The sequence below is a fragment of the Diadema antillarum genome, unplaced genomic scaffold (genome assembly GCF_040938485.1).
Source record: "Diadema antillarum isolate AM-2024a unplaced genomic scaffold, OU_Dant_1.0 seq00000526_RagTag, whole genome shotgun sequence".
Classification (NCBI taxonomy): domain Eukaryota; kingdom Metazoa; phylum Echinodermata; class Echinoidea; order Diadematoida; family Diadematidae; genus Diadema; species Diadema antillarum.
The window spans coordinates 1,604,767-1,628,524 of record NW_027271478.1 but is presented as its reverse complement, the minus strand read 5'-3'; the positions used below and the strand labels follow the sequence as shown (position 1 = coordinate 1,628,524).

Here is a 23,758-nt window from a genome sequence, read left to right as displayed (position 1 = left end):
CAGATGGGTAGAAATAAACTGCCTGGTGGAGGCCTGCGCTCTCTGAGTGCTATTCTAGTTTATGATGAAAACCTTTGCAGATAGATGTCCATTATAGACAGGTTGGTAGCGAATATGATATCATAAAATGGTATTATTGGTCATTTCATCTCTTTCTTCTCTCTCACCAAAGTTTGTGTCTTGAACCTTCAAGTAATAATCCCTTTCAGCAGCTCCTTGGAACTACAGTTTGTACAATGTCTGTATCCTGGGATGGTGAAAATGTGTGACAGTGAGAAGTGGCAGGGAGAACAATGGTGTCTTAACTCTTAAGCCCTGTTCTAAAAGACCTTACCAGAGCAACATCGCGACAACGTGCGGAGAACAAAATTCCTCTAAAATTTCAATAAAACCGCAGGAGAGACTCAGAGTGAGGGGTACAGTTTTAGCAGACACACACCAAAAACCTTACCTGGGTAGATTTCCATGAATTGGCTGTGTCCACTTGGTTGTACGTTGTACCAGTACCACACCAACCAGCCAGCACCACCTGTTCTAGATTGTGTACATACAAGAACTGGGTACAATCCATGCACATGATCAGCGTACGGAATGTCAGTCATTCTCTGTCTTCGATGTTGTGCATGCAGGTTGAGTGTATCGAAGGAATGTTACCGCAGTTGCGTTCTAATAGGAGAGTTGCTAGGGTAGTGTCACGGTAATGTGAGGATGATGTCGTGATGATTACCTGAGCTGGCTAGGATAGAATTTGGCAAAAGTTGCCACGGCAACATCTGAGCAACATTTTGTGTGAAAAGCTTGAACAGGCAGGGTGAAAACAAGATTACCCTGACGTTACCCGGACTTTGCAGCGGTAACTATTGTTTGAAAGGCTCTGTTAAAACAGTACTTGAGACTAACTTCTGCACTTTAAAGGACAAGTTCACCTTCATAAACATAAGGATTGAGAAAATGCAACAACATTAGTAGAACACATCAGTGAAAGTTTGAGGAAAATTGGACAATCGATGCAAAAGTTATGAATTTTTTAAATTTTTGTGTTGGAACCGCTGGATGAGGAGACTACTACAGCTTGTGAGTCATATGCGTACAACAGTATAAAGAAAATGTAAAAGAAAATTCAACATATTTTCACTTTTTTCGCATAATAATAGAGCACTTGACTTGCCTCTTTCTAAAGGCAGGGGGAATAATATTATCCATAACATTTGTCGGTAACGAGTCAGGGGAATGTGTACTTTTTTCAAAAGATGGAATTTTGTGAAATTCTCTTTATATTTTCCTTATATTGTTGTACGCATGTGAAATCTAAGTTATTCATACACTGCAGTAGTCTTCTCATCCAGCGGGTACTGCCCAAAAACTTCAAAAATTCATAACTTTTGAACGGATTGTCTGATTTTCCTCAAACTTTCAATGATGTGTTCTACTAATATTGCTACATTCTCTCAATCCTTATGTTTATGAAGGTGAACTTGTCCTTTAATGTCCGTCCTTTAAATTCAAAGTTTTGCATGTGAATATACTGCACTGAGCTTCATAAGGACTTGATGTCTAGATACACTGTACATGACAAGCAAAATTGTTGTGTGGTATAATCAGCTACCAGTATGTTGCTAATGATCTGTAGTCATAAACTTGCAGTTCAATTTAGTCAGGGCAATTTTTCATCTATGTTTATTATGTAGGATGTCCCAATTAGCCATTGTGTGAATTTGTTTGACACAGAATGTTCAAAAGAATTACATGTACAATTGTACAGTATGTACACACTATTGTATGTCTCATATATGGTTTCATTTACACTGTTGCTCCTAAGCTACTGTATCACTGCCCCATAGTGTGGTTGATACGGTTTATGGGATTATGAGTTTATTTACATACACGACTGTACAATGTATCACAGGATGTGTGGGTCCACTTTTTTTTTAAATGTACAATGTGTGATAAGATCTGTGGTTTAAGTACTGTACATACAGTGGTGTGTGTGCCATGGAGTATTATGTTATGGGTATGACAGAAGAAACACATGATGAAAAAATAAAGAGGAAACTATCTAGAGTATTCTAGATGAAATGTACCAAATGTACACCCTATGTCGTTACTTAGAACTATAAAATGTTCTCACCCTAGAAGGATACAAATACCTTGGTATTGTGCTAGAAAAGTAACTTAATAATACTGCATACTACATCTGTATCTGTTTCATTTCGCACTTAGTAAAGTACCAAAGGAACCCTTCCTGATTTGATTTCAAGCATTTATCTGAAACTGATTGCTTGAAATGAACTGCCATATGAAATCAGACAGAAATATATGTACAGTATTTCAGTACTGAAAATGTCACATCATGCATGACATGCATTGTTAGTCCAACATGGCTGACGGTTCTCTAGCAGAGAAAATTACGTTACAATGCCTCAATTTCCTTTAGGGTTACTTAAGGTCACGTTTGTATGCACATGCAGTATTTGCATTGTACAAGGTTATAAGTAAGAGTACGGTACTTTAAGGCAAGGCTTTGACACAGTGTGCCACAAGGTGATGAGTGGTTGTAATTTGAAAAAGTGGTCTGTCATTCAAATCGTCTACCATAAAAATTCCAGGTCTTAGTGAGTGTTTCTGTGAGCTTTGCACTGTAGGTGTATACCTGTACACATATGCACATTTTGCTATTCAAATTACATTTTAAGTGCCTACATACATGTACAATGTAGGTCCACTTGTGTGCATGTAACACAACAGTAAGCTGTGTGCCATGACTTTTGCAGTGTATCTGTATCATATTTGATGCAGGAGAACCCCTTGAATCTGCTTTTGGCTGATTCGCAAAGTGACTTTGCAGAAGCCTCAATGGTTTCCCATCAGTGAAAGTGGTTCCAGTCATGACAATAGAGGCCTTTCAGAGGCTCGTGTGAACTCCGTCATGTCCTAACATGATCCACTTCCTTGAGAAAGGAAACGTCGGCGGAGCTTTCATGACTACTGCTGTATACATGCAAAGGAGACAGGAAAAGACTAATTTTGCCCTAGCTTACCCCTAACTGAAACGTGTGGGATCAATGGGAACTCGTGGCTGCATTAAGTCATTTTCTGCACTCCGTGCCGTTGAAATGCCTGTCTTTACATGTACAGTAGATGTGTCAGCTGCTGCAGTTGGTATTCTGGGAGTGAGAGCTTAATTCTTTCAATATATTGGATTAATAATGTACAGTTTAAGGAAAATATGACTTCCAAATTTAGTCTGCAATGATCATGGCCACTTCTGTTGATTTTACTAGTTCGGTAGATGTGATCTTTGACAACAAATAATGATAACAAAACCTGTTATCATTGTTCTTCTTCTATCATGTTGTTTCTATTATCATCAAAGATAGATACGTGTCTTACAGCATCCATGATCCATGAGCAATGCAATATTCCCTCTCCCCAGTATTAGAGGATGTGATTTTTTAAAAAGGCCAGCCAAGAGCAACTCTTGCTGATCATGCACATTGTACAGAAATTGTACATACATGTACTGTACCTTGTATCATGAGAAGCGATGCAATAGGAATATGTACCATCCTCTATTCCCTCTAACTGACCAAGTTGTGTTGTACATGAGACTCTTTAAGATTTTGTTTACATTGGATGTCACTTACTTGGCAGCTTGAGAAGTTTGGTGTGAGTCAAGCACTACTTCACAACCATGTGTATCCCCTCACATGAATCGTTGTCATAGGAAATTACACATCTTGGGATGGGTAACCTAAACACAGTGCAGTGTTTCACTCTTGATACGGTGGCTGTTTCTCCATGAGGCAGTGTTAGATTGATTTTTGCAAAACTTGCGTTTTCCAGATAGTAGATTTAGATTGCAGGTATTACTTACTGGAAATTGAATTTGTTGATTCTGGGTATAACTTCTTATGGAACCTTTCATCCCATTTGCCACAGATACAAATGTAATAATTTAGGATGGAATACAGCATATCACCCCCTTGTATCAGTGTCACTGTTTGACAGACATGGCATATTTATAGAGGACAGCATTATTATTATTATTATTATTATTATTATTATTATTATTGTTATTATTATTATTATTATTATTATTGTTATGATGATAAAAATTTTATAATAATTGTTATTACTATGATGATGATGATGATGATTATTGTTATGATAGTAAACATTTTATAATTATTATTATTATTATTATTTTCAAAGTGCACTGTACACTTGTATTTATTTGTTGATTACCAATTTTTGATATACGTCTGTTGGTGGGTGAGGGAAAAGTCATTTTGAGTTTAAAGGGGTCAAAACACCCTACACTGTATGTAAGTGAAGTTTGTGGGAAATTCAAGAAAACCTAAATCAAAGCGTAATTTCTTCACAGTGACGACCATCGTATTAAAGTAATTGAATAATTTAGTGATATACCAAAGGTCATAACCTTGTAATGATTTGTTTACTTTCACAAAGATATTCATTAGTCTGTTTATTAGACAATTTTCATTGTTATGAAGGTTATGAAATTTGTATTCTTGATGCAGAAAACTTTTATCGGTTTGGGAGAGAGTACAGTATCATAACAGAAATCAAAACTTCAACCAGCCTGTATGTTTGACTTGCATATTTTCATTTATTACTGTGGTCGTCCTCGAGCTGTATTGTATTTTCCTTGATTTACAAACAGTAACACTGCTCACCAAATTTATAATGTGCAAATGCATTATGTGGTGTATGGACTAAAATGTGCTTCATGTTGCAGTGTTGAGTGCGAGCATTCCTCCCCCTCACAACCCCCTGTTCTGCCCCAGGGATTTCACAGAAATGACTCCATATCCCCATTATGTGCCAGCCCAGTGGGTCTTCATACAGAAGGCAATTTAGCCATAATGAGAGGTAGTAATCACAGATTAATTGCGTGTTTGTGTCCAGTGTTCTACCCCACAGGATTGCACACATGCCGCGCTGCATCTAATTCTATAGCAATGACGTGCTGACACTGAAATGTCAGCGCCCACCAATAGGGTGTCATTAAAGGGACACAGTCCTCACGAAATTTAAAAAAATATGTTGTTGTTGGTACCTCCAATGAACTACTTTCACCAAAAACAAACTTTAAAATCACCAAATAAGCTCGTACATTTTGGTTGAAAAAGTGTGACTCTGCATGGTGAATATGCTAATGAGCAAGTCTTGGCGGAGAGTCATACGTCGTCGATGCACAACTCTTCCCAGCCGTGTTCTGCTCGTTATCCGTACGCTCCCTAGTTTACCCGGATGCATGAAGACGTCGGTGGCTACTCCGACTCGTATTTGACATTGTTTCTACGTTGTGTGTGTGTGTGTGTGTGTGTGTGTGTTTGTGTGTGTGTGTATGTATTGTGTATTATATCCGCACGTGTGGACGGTACAACTAGATGATAGATCTACGGTAGATACGCGTACGCACCCCGTACGCGGTTTGCCCTACGCACTTTTCCAGTCTCAAGCGCAGCTGCAGCCCTACCTGTCGCCGCGCCGCTCATGCATATTCTATAGTACGTACAGAGTGTACATATTTGCTGTAGAAACGATTCTACACAGGCTAGGCCTGCTAGTACACTACAGGGGCGACCGCATTCAGCGTCATCTGGTCAGGCTATCTTACATCAGTAGTTTTGCTCGAATCGTGCAGAAAATTTCCCAGGAAAATCCTTTTTTCCGTCCCAGACCAACAAAAGTATCGTGAAAGGTGAGCTGTATGGCTGGGAAATATCGGTACAACGATGCCGAACATAAGAAACTTAGGGCCTACAAAATCTCGAAATCGTGTTGTGACCTACCTGTGCGTGGACAATTTGTGAAGCGATGTTTTTACGTGGACCGGCAGGCTGTGGCCCTCGGTTATAAACCGAGAAAACTCCTGAAACCAGATGCAATCCTGACCATTTGCTCACATGAGTTATAAAACAGAAACACCTCGAGCATCGACTTCGAAGAGAACCGAGGGAAAAAAGCGTAGAGAGGTAAGGAAAGTGGCTAGCTATGTTTAATTTACCATGGGCCTGCAGCCGGGGTTGGACTGCAGTACAGTGCCACTGAGCTAGCTGCTGCCAGTGCCGACTGGACATGCACGGCAAAGTGGAGCGAAATCATATCCCTACGACCCCCTGTGTTTACCCTTCCCGGCTCACGTCATTTTTTTTTTTTCGAGGAAAGGCGATTATCTGACTACTTACAGAAATATTGAGATACAAACAATATTTTCTTTGAAGAATTCGACTCTCTCATGCACAGGTTATCTTCGGTTTGAATGCCAAAATCGACTGGACGGAGTCGAGTGTATACTGTGTATGTATACATTGGTATGGTAAGGATTTGCGCGCAAGAGTGGTTTCTACGCTAAGAAGTATGCAACACGGACGGAAGCTAGAACACGACCGTGCCTATTTGATGTCAAGTTCATGGTATATTTGGTTTAAAAATACATATAAATTTATGTTTACAATATTAATTTTTCGTAAATTATATATATCTAAGCTTGAAATATTTTGTTTGAAATTATAAAACCACAAACTTTCGCATTATATGATAAAATTGCAACTAATCATTTGAACACTTAAATTGGTTTTTAGAGGCACGGCTGTCAACTTGGTGAGTAGGGCATGCACTCACCGAACTAAAACATAGCTATGTTTTAGTTCGGTGCATGCACTACGTAGCATCTTTTTGCCGGCTCTTTCACGATCGCTTGCAGGAATTATTTTTCAAAAATCGCGTACGGAGACAATTTTTGATGTCCAAGCGTATAAATTGGTGAAAGTTTATATTTTTTACTCTTCTTAATTATCAGTACAGTGAAAATCTCAGGACTGCTTCCCTTTAAGGCATCGTACCTGTTTTTATTGGAAAAAGAGAGTAACATGTACAGGTCTGTATTTGTCTCAGTATTCTTTGAGTGTTTGTATGCATTGTACATTGTTTATGTGTTGTTAATAGATGTGTGCAATATATCGCCAAAAATCACCATTTCCATCCAATTTGATGGTTTGACTACCGGTACTGATATTATATGTTCTCATTTTATCAGTTGCTATTACATGTCGTACTATTGTACATGATGCACTTGCTTTTTGCTATGACAAATCTGGTTCCAAAAAGAGCCCCCCCCCCCCCCCCCCAAAAAAAAAAAAAAAAAAAAAAAAATCAGTATTGACAACTAGAGATTGGGATTTGTGTCCTCAAACACTCCACTTTTATTTAATAGTGATGTTTTGTGACTTGGTGCATGAAACATATTTCTCAAAGTTATGACAGAAAGAAAAATGCTTTTTGGTCAGAATCACACCTTGCGTCTTGTTGTAGTACACATGTATGTACAAGTACGTAACAGAACTTACAAAAATGCAATGTGAGTTGTCTGTTGTGCTCTAGCTTATTTATAGTTTTCATTGTACATCATGCCACAAATATCCAGAGGAAATACCTTTTTTTGCAAGTATTGTTCTAAATGATGATACGTGTACGTGTGTATTTACGTTACAGTTTAACACAGTACAATAGTAAGTAAGTCTCAAATACAGAAATGTCAATAGAGACACATGCTTTGCCTTTAGATTTTGGTAAATTGCATACAGAACAGTCAGAACTACTTTTGTAACATATGTACATTTTTCATTCTAGATTAAACACACAAAGTTGACAGAGAGAGGGTTTTGTTTTTATTTTGTATTTGCTTGTTCTCTCATTTTTTTTAAGTTGTATTGTATCCTTACACACGGATGATGATACCCCTACAACTGCCACTGCTGTTTCATAAAGAAAAGAGGTCACAAATCAGTGATAACTTGAGTTATTTTACTTTATGATTTGTCATCCTGTGAGATTCTTGAATTGCTGCCATGGTGAAATAACTACAACTGTATAGCATTTCTTACCTTTTTACAGCTCTTCATATAATGGGCCTCACCCAAAAATATTAAGCTGGAAGAAAGAGAGAACTCCCTGAACATAAAAGTATTGCAGAGTGCCAAAATCATTTCTAACACAGGATTATCAAAGCATGTTATGACTGTATGTTCCAAACAATTAATGTGAGTGCTGTTATATGAATGCACGTGTATTGTATATGACCCAGGGTTTGGTATTACAATGTGCATAAGAAATCCATGCAGTGTGTAGCCAAGAGCATGATGAGAACTACAGTACTGTTAAGTGTAGCAAGGGCTGTGAAACCTTACAGATGAATAGAGAGCATAGAAGAGGGTTGATGGCCCAAGAAAGGAGTTCAGGAAGGGGGGGGGGGGGGTCCTTTTCAAACATTTTTACCTCCATGGCACTTCTTGTGCCTTTTGTTCATGTGCCCCTTGCCCTTTCACGTTGTCCCCATAGTGATTTTTTTTTTCACTGTGGAGGTACCAGTAGCCTTCCATCCAGATACTCCCTTTCTGGAGAATTTGTTTTTATAAAAGAAAATCCCTCGTCTTATTAGTTTCTTAGTTTCTTTGTTTCATCCATTTTCAATGCTTATCAGTCTATCGATCATATAATTTCTTGTATTACGTGTGGGGGGAATGCAGCCTACAAGCTCAGCTTTTTAGCATTCCTCCCCATTTCCAACATTTTCCTATACCTACAAGTTTTCTGTAAATTTATCCTTTACTTTGTATGATGAAATTTATGCACTGTATTCAATTTTTTTAATATATTTATATGTTTTTGTTGGAAATGAAAAATAAATGAATGAATGAATGAATGAATATTCTTTCTTCCAATGTCATCCCTGTACTTTTTATTAGATCTTCTAGAGTCCGAAATAACAGTAAACGAATAATTGAAAATGTTGCTATGGCTAAAGAAATAAACTAATGTTCTCTTGAAATATTAGAAAGGAAACATCATATTTCAGCCAGAATTGTTTTCTTGAGCTCTATATGGGTCTAACAGCAACTGGAGCATTTGTCTAAAGAAATGAAGTTAAAGCAAAAAGTATGAAGTTTGTTGACTGCAGCAGAAAGTGAAATGAAATGTCTCTCTACTCCAGATTATTACAATCACACTCCATTTAAAGGGATTGCACAGTATTGGTGGAGATAAGAATTGGGCTTTTAAGTTTTTGCGAGATACCAAGAAAACACTTATGAAATAGTACAGAGCACACCATTTTAAGAGGAATTCAAAGTTTATTTGATGAAAATCGGGTTTGGAATGACTGAAACATCCAAAAACAAAGTAAAACAATGTACACTGTTGTAATAAAATGTGGGTCCCACGCTTTATTAGAATAGCTCCGTTTTGGATATCTCAGCCATTGCAAAACCAATTTTCATCAAATAAATGTTGAATTCCTCATGGAATTACATGCTCTTTCATATTGCATTAAGATGTTTCTCATTATCTCACACAAGTAATTATGTTAGAAGCCTTAAATTAGGTCTCAACCAAAACTTTACGATCCCTTTAAAGCTGATACCATTTAAATCCACTGCTACAATTGTATCTGTACTAAGCTTTGTTGAAATAATGAAAGGTTTCCACCTGTAAAATGTAACAGTGTCTCAATTGGTATGCACCGATCCATGCAGTAATACAAATTTGTATATTATCAACCTACACGCTTCATATTTGTACATGGTGTGGATTTTGATGTATCATTCCTGCCCCCTTCCACTCTATCAGCACAGCGTATTTCCTGCGAAGAAGTCCCTGCTATTTTTGTCAGGCATTTCTTCTCCCTACATCCCCACTTCTGTTTCGTCCAAGGCCACCATGTGTGCACCATTCATCCGTGTCCCCTGACTCATTCTTCATTTCATTTTCCATCGGTTTATTGCTAATACCTGACTATTTGCCCCCCCCCCCCCCCCCATTACTTGCACGGTGTAATGACCGCAGCTGGGTCTAACTGAAGTAGATGTGGGTGTGGGGGTCTTGCACACTTTCAAAGAAAGTGTGTAGATGTTGCCAGTCCATTAATGCAGTTCCTTTTCACAGTTGTCAACTTTTTTAAGAGGGCATGAAAGTCTACACAGCAGTGGAAGACTGTTTCCTTTGGATATTCCAGGAATTCGCTGTTTTGTCAATAACTTTTTGTTTTTAAGGGTGGAGCACCCACTCACACTTTGAAGTGTTGTTGCTATTGGAAAAAAACAAACGAACAAACAAACTTGAATGGCAGTTGAAAAGATGAGACATGTATGTCTTATGTTTAATCTTTTCCTAGAGGGACATTTACACACTACGTATGTACCATACAATGCACTTGAATCAACATCTCCCTCCATATCCATTAGTCAATAGCAAGCCAAAAATCAGCCAAGCCTATTCCATATCTGTACAAAGCCAGAAACAATGTTCTTTTTAATACTTGAGGTGCACTTTATAAAGTTAAGAGATAGGACAGGCAAGCTATGTTACTACATTGAGCGGATATGTAAATTTATTGTTTTCTTGACTTTGATACAATATGGCATCTATCCTGTGTCTGGGCTTGTACAGCTACTGAGCCAGGATGGCCACTTTAGCCTGGTTACTTGTGAATTATTTCTGCTTCCTGTTAGGATTTCGATCGCCAATGCAAGCATTTAAAGGGTTGTTAATCATAGTAAAATGTTGTTGATGTCCTGTTCGTAAAGGAAACCAGTAGATCATGTGATTGACCATATACATATACACACCTGTATCACTTAAAGCATTCTTTCCAAATGTAGATGTATCAGACTTTTCTCCTTATTACTGTACTATCAGATCCAACAATGTTTTATCAGGACTTACATTTGTACAATAAATGTACTAAACTGTTCAATTAATATTGATGTTGCAGATAGTGAGCACTGTTAATATGTCCTGCCTTTTATAGTGAACCTGTTTTGTCTGCAGTCGTTTACGTGCGTGAATAAGGTATAATCTGCGGTTATTATCAGAGTGATAATGATATAGTCATTCACTATTAAAAGCTCATATTTGCTACCATGAATTCATACTCGTACGAGATTGAACGAGAAGAGTGTGTGAGGAAAAACAATCACCTTGTGGCTTCGGTAGTTCCACTACTGATTAATGCATGAAGCTTTATTCCGAGATCTATCAAAGTGGCCAATTTGAGTTGATATCGCCAAAGGGGGAAGAAAGCATCGCCTGTCCTGGATTGCCCCAAGAAGAGTTCAATCCAAGCAAGTGGCCTGTTTTCTCACTTTTGTGAGAGGATTTTGTTGGACGTGGTAGGGGGGGGGGGGGGGGAGAAAATTCAGCGCTTATATTTGAAATCACCTAGGTGCAATTGGATGTAGTTGTATCCCTCCGTTGTTGTTCATCCTTCCAGCTATTCTGGCAGTCTTACAGTAGATTGACTGGTGAAATCAGCTTTCCCTCTTCAATCTAACTTTTCAGCAATCTGCCATGTTCTAAGAGGAGAAACATTCTTGATCCTGAAGTTCCCCTTCGTCCCCCGTAGTCGTTTACTGTATGCAGAATCTGTGGCCTATAAAACTGTTAGAAGTCATGCACATGTACTTCAAATGTTGAGTGTGACAATCATATAATGTTCTGATATTATGTCTAAGTATTAGACACATTTAAGTTTCAATTTTATATAATTTGTGTGTGTGTGTGTGCACTTATCTCCCAACACCAAATAACCAAATATTTTCTGATTTCTTGGAAATGGGGACTTGTTTTAAAAAGGCCAAAGTTATTTAGTGACATGAACACCCACTTAGTTTGTTTTTTTTTTCAAAATGCCGTAACAGTCATTGAAATGCTGAACAAGACAAAGATCCCATGTTTTAGGATCCCATGTCTTGTAATATCAAGGACATAGTCAATGTTTGTGGTATCAATATAAACCAGGTATTTTAAATGGTGCTCTGTTGTACTGCTGTCATTTGCTCTGCCTGAAAAAGCCATCATCTCGGCTTTTTTTTTCTTTTCCAAAGTCATATGATTTACACCCATTACCAACCATACGTGCAGATCATCTGGATACAGGCTGACTTTTACCTGTGGATTATCACGTTCACCCTGCACTCTGAAATTGCACGTCACAGGGGAATGCGAAAGCAATATCAATTTGCATGTTTAATACGTGTGTCTGCATGCTGGCCAAAACACTCTACATGTATGTGGCTGAAATGTGTAGCCGCCAGTTTTGTCAGCCCTGGGCTCCGGAGTCCCTCCTGATTTTCCACAGCACAGAAAATGTCTTCCCCGTGGGGCATGGCGCCAGCCGACACTCAGGGAGCACTCCTGCATGCAGACAAGGCTCAGTGACTCCCAGCTCCAAGCCCAGAGCCCAGAAGCCCAGACTTATTAGTTAAAGGTGGAAACACTCTGTTTGTAAACCCATCCAATCTCCCTCAGACCCGCCAACACATACGATTCATGAATGCATGTGAATCAAAGTCATTCCCATGGATGTTCTTCTTTTGATGATGCGGTGTAATCAGCAAATTGGTTAGATCAGTATGATTAAATCTGCTTCCCAGTTTTATGCAGAAAATGTGGCCTGAATATCTACCTGATTGCATGCTCAAAACATCGTCCATTAGTCTTTAAAGCTACAAAGGTGTACCATATAGTCTGTTATTAATGGGTTTTGACGCATTATGCTTATACATTTTTTATGCTGATTTGGTATTACGAATACGAATCAAAAGTTTGGTATGCTTGTGACATGTGTCGCGACCTTTTAAAGCTACACTTTCCTACTGTGGTAAATAACATTTCAAGCAGAGACACTAGTCGTACATGGAGATACAAAATGAAAGTACGATTTAATTCTGAATTATGATTTGCTTTATGTTAACCTGAGGAGCCAATGAATACATAACAAGCAACAACAGAATCAACAGATTTTAATCTTCTTCAAAGGACCAGGCAGTAGAGGATTATAGTGCTCGGGTGCCCTAGTCAAGATTTCTGGCCTAACCTTGTTTTACCATCCACTTAAGCCCTTTTTACACTTGTGTTTCTTAACCCCGGACTTTCTCTGACCCAGGACTATGATTAGTCCCGCACCAATTTTACACTGGCCAATTAGTCCCGTACTATCTCTTGTCCGGGGCTAAGGAGAAAATTGATCTTTTTACACTCGTATTTCTTAGCCCCGGACTTTCCAAACCACATGAATATTCATGATTACACTGTGTACTGTACACGTACACGCACGCACTGGCAGCACTTGATTACCTCGTTTCTGATTGGTCAGTGAGGGTCGGACTTTGTCTCCGTCGCTTAGCCCAGGATTATTTTTTCGTTCTGTTTACACTCACTTGCTTGGCACCGCAATTGCGGTGCTAACCCTGCTATTTTGCAGGGCCAGATAGTACCGGACTATCGGTGGGGCTAGCCCACTTTGGCAAAGACGAGTGTTTACAGAAAGTGGGCTAAGGATAGTCCCGTACCAACGGTGGGGCTAAGGCCCCCCCCCCCCCCCCCCCCTTAGCCCCACCGTTGGTACGGGACTAAGCAAAAATTTACAAGTGTAAAAAGCCCTTCAGTGTTTCTTGATGATTTTACCCTACTTCAAAGTTGCTGAATCCAAATCTAGATGATGTATCTCTTGCATCCTTGAGTTTAGTGAGATATTCAAGATGGCCACCCAACTGGCCACCAAAAATTTTGAATATTTCGAAACCCTCGTGGAAGCAAGAGTTGCATCAACCAGATTCAGGTTTGGCACTCTCGAAATAGGGTAAAACTATAGATTTATTTTTGATTTATGCACCACTTACAAGGAAATACTTGTATTGGAATTATTGGCTACCATCTTAGATTTTATCTCAAAACCCTCAGGGGCACAAGAGTTGCATCATCCAGATCCAGCGCCCTCGAAATAGGTCCAAACAATTAAATCTTTTCAATATTTCGCCATTTATATGGAAATACAATGGGAATGTCAGTTTTTTGTATCTTGAATATTGGGTGGTAGAAGACTTGACGGTGCACCACATACTCTTTCTTGGGTCTCTCTAGTGGGTTGGCCCTTTTCAGGACCGCATACATACCCAAGAAAGAATATGTGGTGCACCGTTATCAAAAGCTTTGTACCACCCAACGTTCTACCCCCACGGAAGCCTTCAAAGATTTCATCATCTTGAATCTCAAAACCCTCAAGGTGTATTCAGAAAGTTTGCATCATCGAGATACAGATTCAGCCCCCTCAAAATCAGGTAAAATGTTAATTTTTGTTTTCAATTCTTCACCATTTGTATGAAAGTATGTAGGAATTTCAGACTTAACAACCATTTTGCCTGCCATCTGGCATTATGTCAAAATTCTCAAAGATGCAAGAGTTGTATCATCCAGATTCGGATTGAGCATCCTTTAAATACATAGAATAAAACCATTTATAAAAACAGTAAACAAGGTTCAACCTCTGGCACCCAGACTATTGCATAGGAGCACAACTGCTGCTACCAGGTGACTTGAACGTCAAAGACAAGTTTCACATTCAGGCCTGCACTTTGGTCATGTGATCATGCATGGACACCAAATGGAGGTGTGCACTTCATCATAATTTAGTAGCTATTGGGATAGAATACAGGTTTTATAGTTCATTCAGAATAGAGCATGACATTTAACAATTTTTGTACTGATTTTAGGCTGGTCTCTTAGATTTGACACATTGAGAGCTTTCTGGTTGAATGCAAACTATCTTTCAGAGCAATTTTAGGACAGTTTCTGTCAAAAGTGTCTTCACAAGAAGATATTTGAGATACTTGCTGTTCCTTATCTACAGTCATCTAAAAAAATGTCACCTAATAAATTTTCAAGCCTGAAGTCGATATAAACTTGACTGTCCTGATTATCATAGTTTTTCTGATATATTTAACTATCAGAGCTTAGATTTTGTGAAGAATTGATACATAATATCTTTGGGATATTCAAATGACACATGGTATGAAGATGGGCTGAATTATCAAACCATATGAATCTTGTCAAACCTGTCATCATTACCATTTCTTGATAGTCATTAAAGATGTTCTGCTCCTTGACATCTTTGTGTTAATGGTCTGAGTAGATACAATCCATCCCAGTAATAAAAAAGAAAAAAAATACTGAAAATATGGCAACTGCAAGATAGTGATCACTAATGCATTGAGAGGATATAGTAAAATATTTTAAATTCATCACTTGAAAAATCATGGAAATTTAATTGCAGAGGTTTTGTGAAGTATGAACACGCTGCTTGTTAGCAACTGACATCACTGGATTATATCACATACGCTGTCCCTTGAGGTGAGCTTCAAAAAGCACTCAGTCTTTTCCAAACTCTTCCATCCCTTCCTCACCCCAACCCCATCCCCACTATCACTACACACCCAGCAGAGAAGGAGTTGTCCTGCCATCTTGTGATTAACATTCCGAGGGACGTAATGATGTTGCTTTCATCCCCGTGGTGGTGATTCAATGGCACACAGGCAGCACATTTTCAGCCCGTGACCTTGAGGGCAGGTCTGATGCACAGAGTGGGTGGAAGAGAAGAGAACACTGAATGGATTGCATTGCCATAGTTTTTACAGTAGCATGGCTGATACGCACACCTACGCACACACATACGCACACACAGCATTATATTTATCATACTGATGATACTTAAGATGAGACAGAGAAAATGATTAAAAAAACTGCAACAAATTATACATAATGAGGAGAATGTATCTAGATAGGTAGATCATATTTAAAGGTAGATAAGTTTATCTATCAGTCTCAGAGACTGATGCGCTGAAAATTACTCGCAGTAAAAGAATGCAAGGAATATTTGGGAAATGAAAGTGATTGAATTATCCACCTGTATGATTATCTACAGTATACATGTCTGTTACAGAGAGAGAGGTACTGTATGTTGACTGCCACAGAATCAAAGGAAAGTAGACGAGAGTGGTGAGAATTATATGCATCCTGTATTGCAAAAAGTTTATTTTTGCGAGGGTGTAATTTCTAGCGAATTTTTAAAATCACTGTCTGGCTGCAAATTTATCAACTGGCAAAAATATCGCCACCTGATCTTGATCACAGTCAGGCCGTAGTGTACTTGAATTAGTGTCCCTGTCAAATTGTGAAAAGAGCATCTCAGAAAAATCTCTCTGACCTCATGTGCAAAAATACATTATATGTGTGTGCAAAAATAACAACTCTTACAGTATCCCTACACATATTTTCTTCAATCTGCCTACAGTGTAGATGGGCATTTCCACAGTAAAAGGGTACTTTTCAGGGATGTCTCTTTATTTTCTGTTTCCAGTGTGCAGTACCTTCAGTACAATGTGATCTTCTAGAGCACTTTAATGAGGAATAACTTTGCCCAAAAATTGCTTCAAACAAGCAATCTAGTTGACTTTATTCCAAAATGAAAAGTTTCAGGTGAATGTGTGTAACACAGTCTGACAGAAATCTATGTACCTAAACATATGAAGGTCAAATTATAAATGCTCATTGAAACTTTGTTACTTTTCAATTGAATGGCCTAATTTTGATGAGAAAAGATAATAACAGCTCTAAAATTCTATTGAACATTGTGTTTTATACCATTTCTAGACGTAGTGGTGAACGCGCGTAACATGGACAGACCAAAATGTGACAAGGAAATGCCCAGATTTGTATAATCCAAGTACACTCGATTTATCACATATTGGTCTCAAGACAGAGCAGGGGAGATGGTCACATCATCTGGAGAAAAGAAAGCAAAGTCAAGATAAATTATGTCAATCAATCATCCCTCCGTCAGTCTACGTACTAAACAGAGAGGTGTAAGAGTTTTCACAGAATCCAGAAAGAAAATTGTAGAAATTGAAAAGTGTAATATCCACACTCTTTTTTTTTTTCTTGTCTGTATTTCCACAGTATTTTTCCCCCACAGACAAATACACAGGAGATCATATAAATAGATTATAATGTAGGGGCTGTCATAGAATCACGAAGAAAAAATAGTATGTACTGTTTAAGAGGAAATTTTCACGTGAGTATTTTTTTTTTTATCCACTCGGCAGGGTAAGCTGAATTTCACATGTTTTAACTCCACAGAATCAAAACATTAATCACGTTACATTTAACAAAAATGTTTGTATATTCTTGTGCATTTATTTTTTGCACTATTATCTGCTTGTGCCAAATGCATGAACATTTCTGCATCATGAAAATTTCCACTTTTACAGCAAGTGACATAGACCCCGTTTACAGTGCAAGGCCGGGCCGAGCCGCAGCCGAGCCCGGCCTCAATTGCAGTACTCGTCCCCGCAATTTTGTCTGTAAACAGTGCCGGGCTCGGCCCAGGCTTTTAATTCAAACCTTTCAATATTTTGTCGTAGTGGCGCTCTGCTTGTAAACAGTACGTAGTCTGGTTTCCAGACCCTTTGCCGACTGGACTCCGCGACGCTGCCTTTGCCAAAGGCAAAAACCTCTGCAGGACAAAACCACCTTTTTCGACGTTGAGGGCGTTAATATCCTGAATAGCGAAATAGTACGGGCAGAGGGTCTGGAAGCCAGACTAAATTTGGTACCAGTACCGCATTTGGCCCAGTTTGCGTTAACAGTGAGAAAAGGCCAGGCTCGGCCGCGGCCGAGACTACCTCCAGAGCTTGGCCAAATGCGCGGCCCATTTTGGTACCGCATTTGACCTTTTGCGCATTTACAGTGAAATGAAGGCCTAGCCCGACCTATTCACTCACTGCAAATGGGGTCTTAGAAGTCCCTTAGACAGAAAGTGGATTAAAAAGTGAAAGACAAGGTGGAAGAGAAGAGGATTATAATATCCCTTACAGTGACGTGTCCAGGAATTCAGTAGAGGGGAGCACAAAAAATATTTCTGGTGCCACTTGCGGGTTTTAATCAGCTGACAAGCAAATAAAAAATAAAAAAAGGTTCCTCTGCAATTTTTTCCGTTTCTTGTGCCACTTCCAGGTTTCATCGGCTGACAAGCAAAAAAGAAAAAAAACAATTTTATGGGGGCGCTCCTTTCATTTTTTTCTTTTTATTTCTTTTATTTTCCAAGAAATTAAAGGGGGCATGCGCCCAGTGCGCCCCCTCCCCCCGCCCGCATTTGCCACTGCTTTATTTATCCTTTATCCATCAACATTGCATCTCTCTCACAGACAGACGTGCAGAGAAGTAGCGTCAGTCCCAAAATCTCAAGAGAAATAGGAGTCAAGAAGACAAAAAAAAAATATCAGGAAATAGTGTGGTTAGAGCATGGGAAGAGAGAACAATGGCTCCCAGGGAAGGCTGAAAATTACAGATATTTATTAATGAGAAAAATAAAGTTAATGGGAGGGTGGGGGGGGAGAAAAAGAAGGCAGTAAAAAGGGGACCATAATTCTCAACATAACACACATATAAATGAGAGAAGATTATTGCAGATGACAATTCTCCGTGGAGTGCATGCCTTTTACGTTTCAAGCCAGTTCTGCCCAGGAGCAACGTTGTGAGATTCAAAGGAGAAAGGAAATAGCCTTCCCGCCGGCACGTTAAGATCAGCAAGGAAAATGGTTATTATATTCAGAATGCGGAATCAGCCAACCGGAAATATGATTCCATTCATTGCAAGAATGGCAGGTTGTATTCGATTTTTTTTTTTCCCCTCATCATCATCCCTCACTCAATTTTCCACAACGAGAAGACGAGAGTGTCTGTCAGATAACGATGACGATACGAGACTGCAAGTCAATTTCCACTTCCACGGCAAACATCGCTGAGAAGGAGTCAATCAATATGTGATATTTGATTCATGAGATATGACAAATTTGTTGGCCTACGCTTGATGATTATGCAGGCTGGTGCATTCCAGGCTATAGATAGACATGATGGAAGCAAATCAATGGATTCAAGGCACATTCCATGCATTCCAATATGAAATTCCGGCACAGTTTATGAACAAGCATCTAAAGACACTGCATGTACCTTTAAACAACTTTCATCTCCATGTGGTTTACACGTATGTTGATTCCGAATATCTCTTTTTCTTTCCATTTACGTATGGAATGCTTTATTGTGTAGGTTCATGGAAACATGCGTGGGTATTTATAACTTTATTCTTTAAAGCTATGCTTGAGGAATTTACTTTTCTGAGAAGCAGCAAATCACTTGATTAGCCTAATTAGGATTTCTTCCATCGGGGACACCCAAATTAGCTTTTGTGGAATATATAAAACTAAAAGAGTTAACAATTGCCATATTTTCAAGTGGGCATTGCCTTCCTTTATATCTCGGTTCCAAATATGAAGGCTTGTTTCATCAGCAACAACGACAACGTCAACAACAACAACAAAAAGGATTGTTTTCTTGGCTCTTTCTGTGTACATCGTGTGTGTACGATTGAAAAGTCAGTGCGGGATATACTACCCCTTGCATTCACAGTAGATTTTTAATGAGAACATGTCCTGGTAATATTACGGAATATAGTGCTGTATTACCTTGATGTGATTATACAACTGTACATATATCTCTTTAATGAGGTATTTATTTTTGTTTACTGTCATTTTAATAGTTATCACTGACCTTGTCCTTTATGTTGCACCATTAAAATGTACATTAAACTGTAAATTCGCCTTATATTATAAATTTAATCTAGGGAAGAGAACTCAAGGACTGCTGTACTAATCTGTTACATTCTGGGAGTTTACCATGTCTTTGAATCAAAGGAGTGTATTGTCTTTCGAATACACAATTTAATGATTTATTAACCCAAATATTTACAAATATGTTTCATTTCTGTTTCCTCAGTTTTAGTATCTATTGTATCTTTGTATTCCCCAAGATGGTTTACCAGGAGCTGTTAAAGAGAAGTGAACAGAGAAAATGTCAAATTCCAAACTCACACAGGGATTAGACTGTGCGTTTGCTTGTTCAAGCTACACAAGAACTGACATATACATGTACTTTGTAATACAGTAGGACATAAGACGAAGCAACTCTTATGCATTTATGATGTGTGAGAGTGGCAACAAATGCGATCAATTGTAAGATGTTTGTTGCACACAGGCTAAACAGATTGTCAGCTCGTCTTTCAAGCGTGTCACTGCACGAGCTTATGTCGTTTCCAGAACTTTCCGCGCCGAGCCGAGCGTACCTTAAGATCAATCGTACATAATGAGATTCATTTTCCGGAGTTGACCCACTTTGGAAATGCCAGCAGAGCGCACTTCGCTGGGGGTCGGCATGCAGCGGCACCTGAGCGTCTTTTCATCGAGCGTTCGACCTTGAGCCGCTCCCTTGCCTCTGCGGAGAGATGGCTGTATCAAGTCGGCAGCATGTGAGGGAGCCCTTTATGAGATGCCTTTTAGTCTCCGGGGGGGGGGGGGGGGGGGGTTAGTTCATTGGATGAGAAATGGAGGTTAGAGTTGCGTGGGTGTTCGATCATTTGTGAAAAGAGTGAGTGTGGAGAGATTTTGTAATTGTGTGCGCAGTGTACCTCAAAATAGACATTAACGTGAGATGTATAACAAAAAAAGAGGGTTACCACTTCATTTTGGTTTGTTTCTAGCTTGCTCTTTTTGGGGGGAATACAAAAAAAGGAATGTTAATATTGTGATAAAGACAAGCAATTTGGGACTTGGAGACAAGTATTTTTAAAGAATGTTGATCAAACAGGCTGAAATTTCTGCTTCATTTCTTTTTTCCTTCTCTGAGGTTGAAGGTAATCTTTCCTCATACTAAATATGACTTCAGTGGTATATTGGGGCAGTGAGAATATCTATCTAGCCGTGCGATATAGCAAAATGATAACTTCCCAGCTAGAATAAATCTAATAAAAGAGAATTTCTAGCTTCATAGAAGGGCAATCCAGGGGATTTGGAGTGTTAGTGGCTGCAACTCTCTCAATAATGCCGGGATAATGAATGCTAAAGTGATTGACTCACGAAGGCATCTCATATGCACCGTAATGACGAAGCGAGATTCCCCTATGTTCACATCTAAGTGAGATGGCTATTACAGGCACGCAGCCACATTGCTATCAGGCATTCCTGATATATACGGTTGAACCCACTACATCCACTGCTTTGAAGAATCTAGAGAGGTTGTATGTTCATCTCCTTCCTTTTCTTCTTCTTCTACTGCTTTTGTTTTCCTCTGTCTTTGCTGTGGTTTGTGAGGGACTAATGAGGTTATTAGAGCAGAGCTGTTCTGGTTTTTAGTTCTCGTGGTGCTCCAGGCATGCTTGAAGTGGGCCGCTTGATGCACAGGGCCAAGCGGAGGTCAACATTGGGACTGTTTATCCCACCTGATGGCACGATTGTATTCACATGCGTGCAGTAGCCTCTCAGTCGGGTCTTTTCATCCTACCCAATACAATTACACCCCTCCCCTCTCTCCTTTCTCTCTCTCTCTTTCTCTTACATTCTTTTTCTTTCTCCATCCGTCTCTCTCACTCCTTTTGCTCTATATCAATAGTCTTTCTTTTTCCTTTACATGTTCGTGTACGTGTGCAGTGTTTTTGTTTTGTTTTTTTTGTACAAAGCATAGTTCCAAAGGATAATGTGATTCTTACATTGTAGATTTTCAGAGCTTTTCATGCTTAGATTCATTCCATTTTGATGATTATGCAAGAAACAAGCTTCCAGTGCTTCGAACACCTGCTTAGTAGTGTAAATTAAAATAGTTAAATGTGAAGATTGCACAAGTATGTCAGTGGCAGATCCAGAGGGGGGCGCACGGGGCGCGCGCCCCCTGTTTATGTTTTGTTAAAACAAGATAGATAAAAAGAAGAAATGGGGGAGGGGGTGTGCACCTCCCTTTAATTTTGTAAAGGTGCCTTCCCTTTACAGAATTCCTGGATCCACCCCTGTATGTGTAGTTGCTGCTTTCTGCACCTGTATGTGTAGTTGCTGCTTTCCCCACATTGTACTCTGCAGTAAGGTTTGGATATCGTCATTCATACACTTTTGTTGCTGTCATCAAAATTATTTGCAGTGCATGCTGAGCAAAATATTTTGATATTTCCCCAAAGCATTCGCACACTCATATACATCATATGGAAATTTCATATGATCCTTGAGTTTTCTTTGCTGCAAACATTTACTTTTTATGTTTCTAGCTTCCAATTCTGACTTCTTTGTCTTTTTTTTCAAAACTATTAAATCATTCTGTTTATCAATTAGTCCCTTGTTTGTTATTCATGTTCAATTTCTGAGCTGAGCAATGTTACTATTCTTTATCTGTGGTAAACACTGATCAGGAATATGTTATGTACATCTTGCCAACAGGAAAGAAACAAACTAGTGATGACGCAGAAAACAGACAAATTTGATGCAATTATTGTCATTTTTCATATCATCAGCATTTAAGCAATATTTTAATTATTGATTTTTCCTGCTACACTGTGCCCCTGTTGCACCCCTACTGTTTTCAAACTGTTTTTCTCTCCCCTACCTCTTCTATAGATGGTGCCTCACACATGTAGCACATTGTATATCACACCTTATCTCCCACTCCACTCACTCACCTCTCTCTCTCAGCAACCTCTATCAACTGTCCACTTCTCAGTGTATAGCATGACTAATAGGTTACTTACACACTACCAGCAGCGACACATATTCTGACCTTTAAAGCTGCAGTATATGTGGGGGGAGGGGATGATTAATTCCATTTTTCATCACGTTTGCAATTATACATAATTCCAGTCAACTATGTATGCATAAAGTTCGTGTTTCACGATATTCTTGTATTATATGCAGCACTTGCTTCATAGGAACTCATAATATTTCAGTGCTTTGTATTATCCAGTTCAAAGTGGCATATGTAAAGAATAAAGAAAGAATTGGAGTGGAGACCCTTTATTTGGCATGCCAAGAACTTGCTTTGTGTCGTCATACCCCTTTGTAATGTAGGTTTGGAAGAGATTATAAATTCTGTAGGAGTTTCTCCCCACTATCATTACTTTGCATGCAACAAGGTCGTTAGCAAGGAGCGGTCTCCCGGCACCGCTCTTCCAGTTCATTGCCCTCTATTGTTCATTTCGAGCGGGAGTTCATGCCGTCGCTTACCTGTGGGTGCTATTTTTAAAGCAATCTGTGCAAATTTGGTATGCTATTATGGTAGTCCAGCATGTGGGCTTGACACATCAAGAAGTATAAAGAGCATTGTTTATGGAAAAGGATGACGACCAACATTCACATGCATGCAGTTCAAACCCCTCATGAAATTAGCTGCGGGAGTTCACTCTTATTTAAGTGCGTCATTGGCATGATTTAAATTGTTCCCCTTTCAAAGATCATAAGAAAGTACACTTGTACAATTTAGTATTCCTTTTTTGTACCCACCTGGTAGAGTGATATTTTTCTCAAAGGGGACACTTTCTCAGCAACAAATAATTCCCTAGTAGAAATCTAAAATGGTGGAGAATATATGCAAACCTGTGTGCAGCTTGCGTCACCTCAAGTTTTCTTCCTTGTGTACGTTTTCTTTGCCAGCAGTGTGTTGACTCAGAACAAAATGCACTTTTGCACAATACTCTGAGCAGGTTATGGTCACTAGTAGCAGTGACTACAGTTTAGTCACAGCAATGACTGCATAGCAAAGAACATGGTTGAATTCACACAAAAAGATTAAAAAAAAGAGGGGGTAAGAGTGTAATGTCCCTTTAAGATTGTTCAGTTGCCACTGGATGTGAGTCAGGGCTTCAACTCTGTCAATAATGCAGCATAAACTCCTTGCCTCACAAATCGATTGCGATCCTGCCCCCAAAATTAATTGATTGTTGGTGGAAACAGGTTTTGCACGCAGGCCTTTCGGGGACACAGTGTAAGGGAATTTTGATGCCTTTCTCACCCCTAAAGATATATTTCATGAT

At 39.1% G+C, this 23,758-nt stretch overlaps 1 protein-coding gene across 1 annotated transcript in view; it reads left to right on the top strand.

The window, feature by feature from the left end:
* The window catches only part of LOC139734438 (F-box/SPRY domain-containing protein 1-like), a 39,475-nt gene that overhangs the window by 1,563 nt on the left and 14,154 nt on the right, over positions 1-23,758 (top strand). The window lies entirely within an intron of this gene.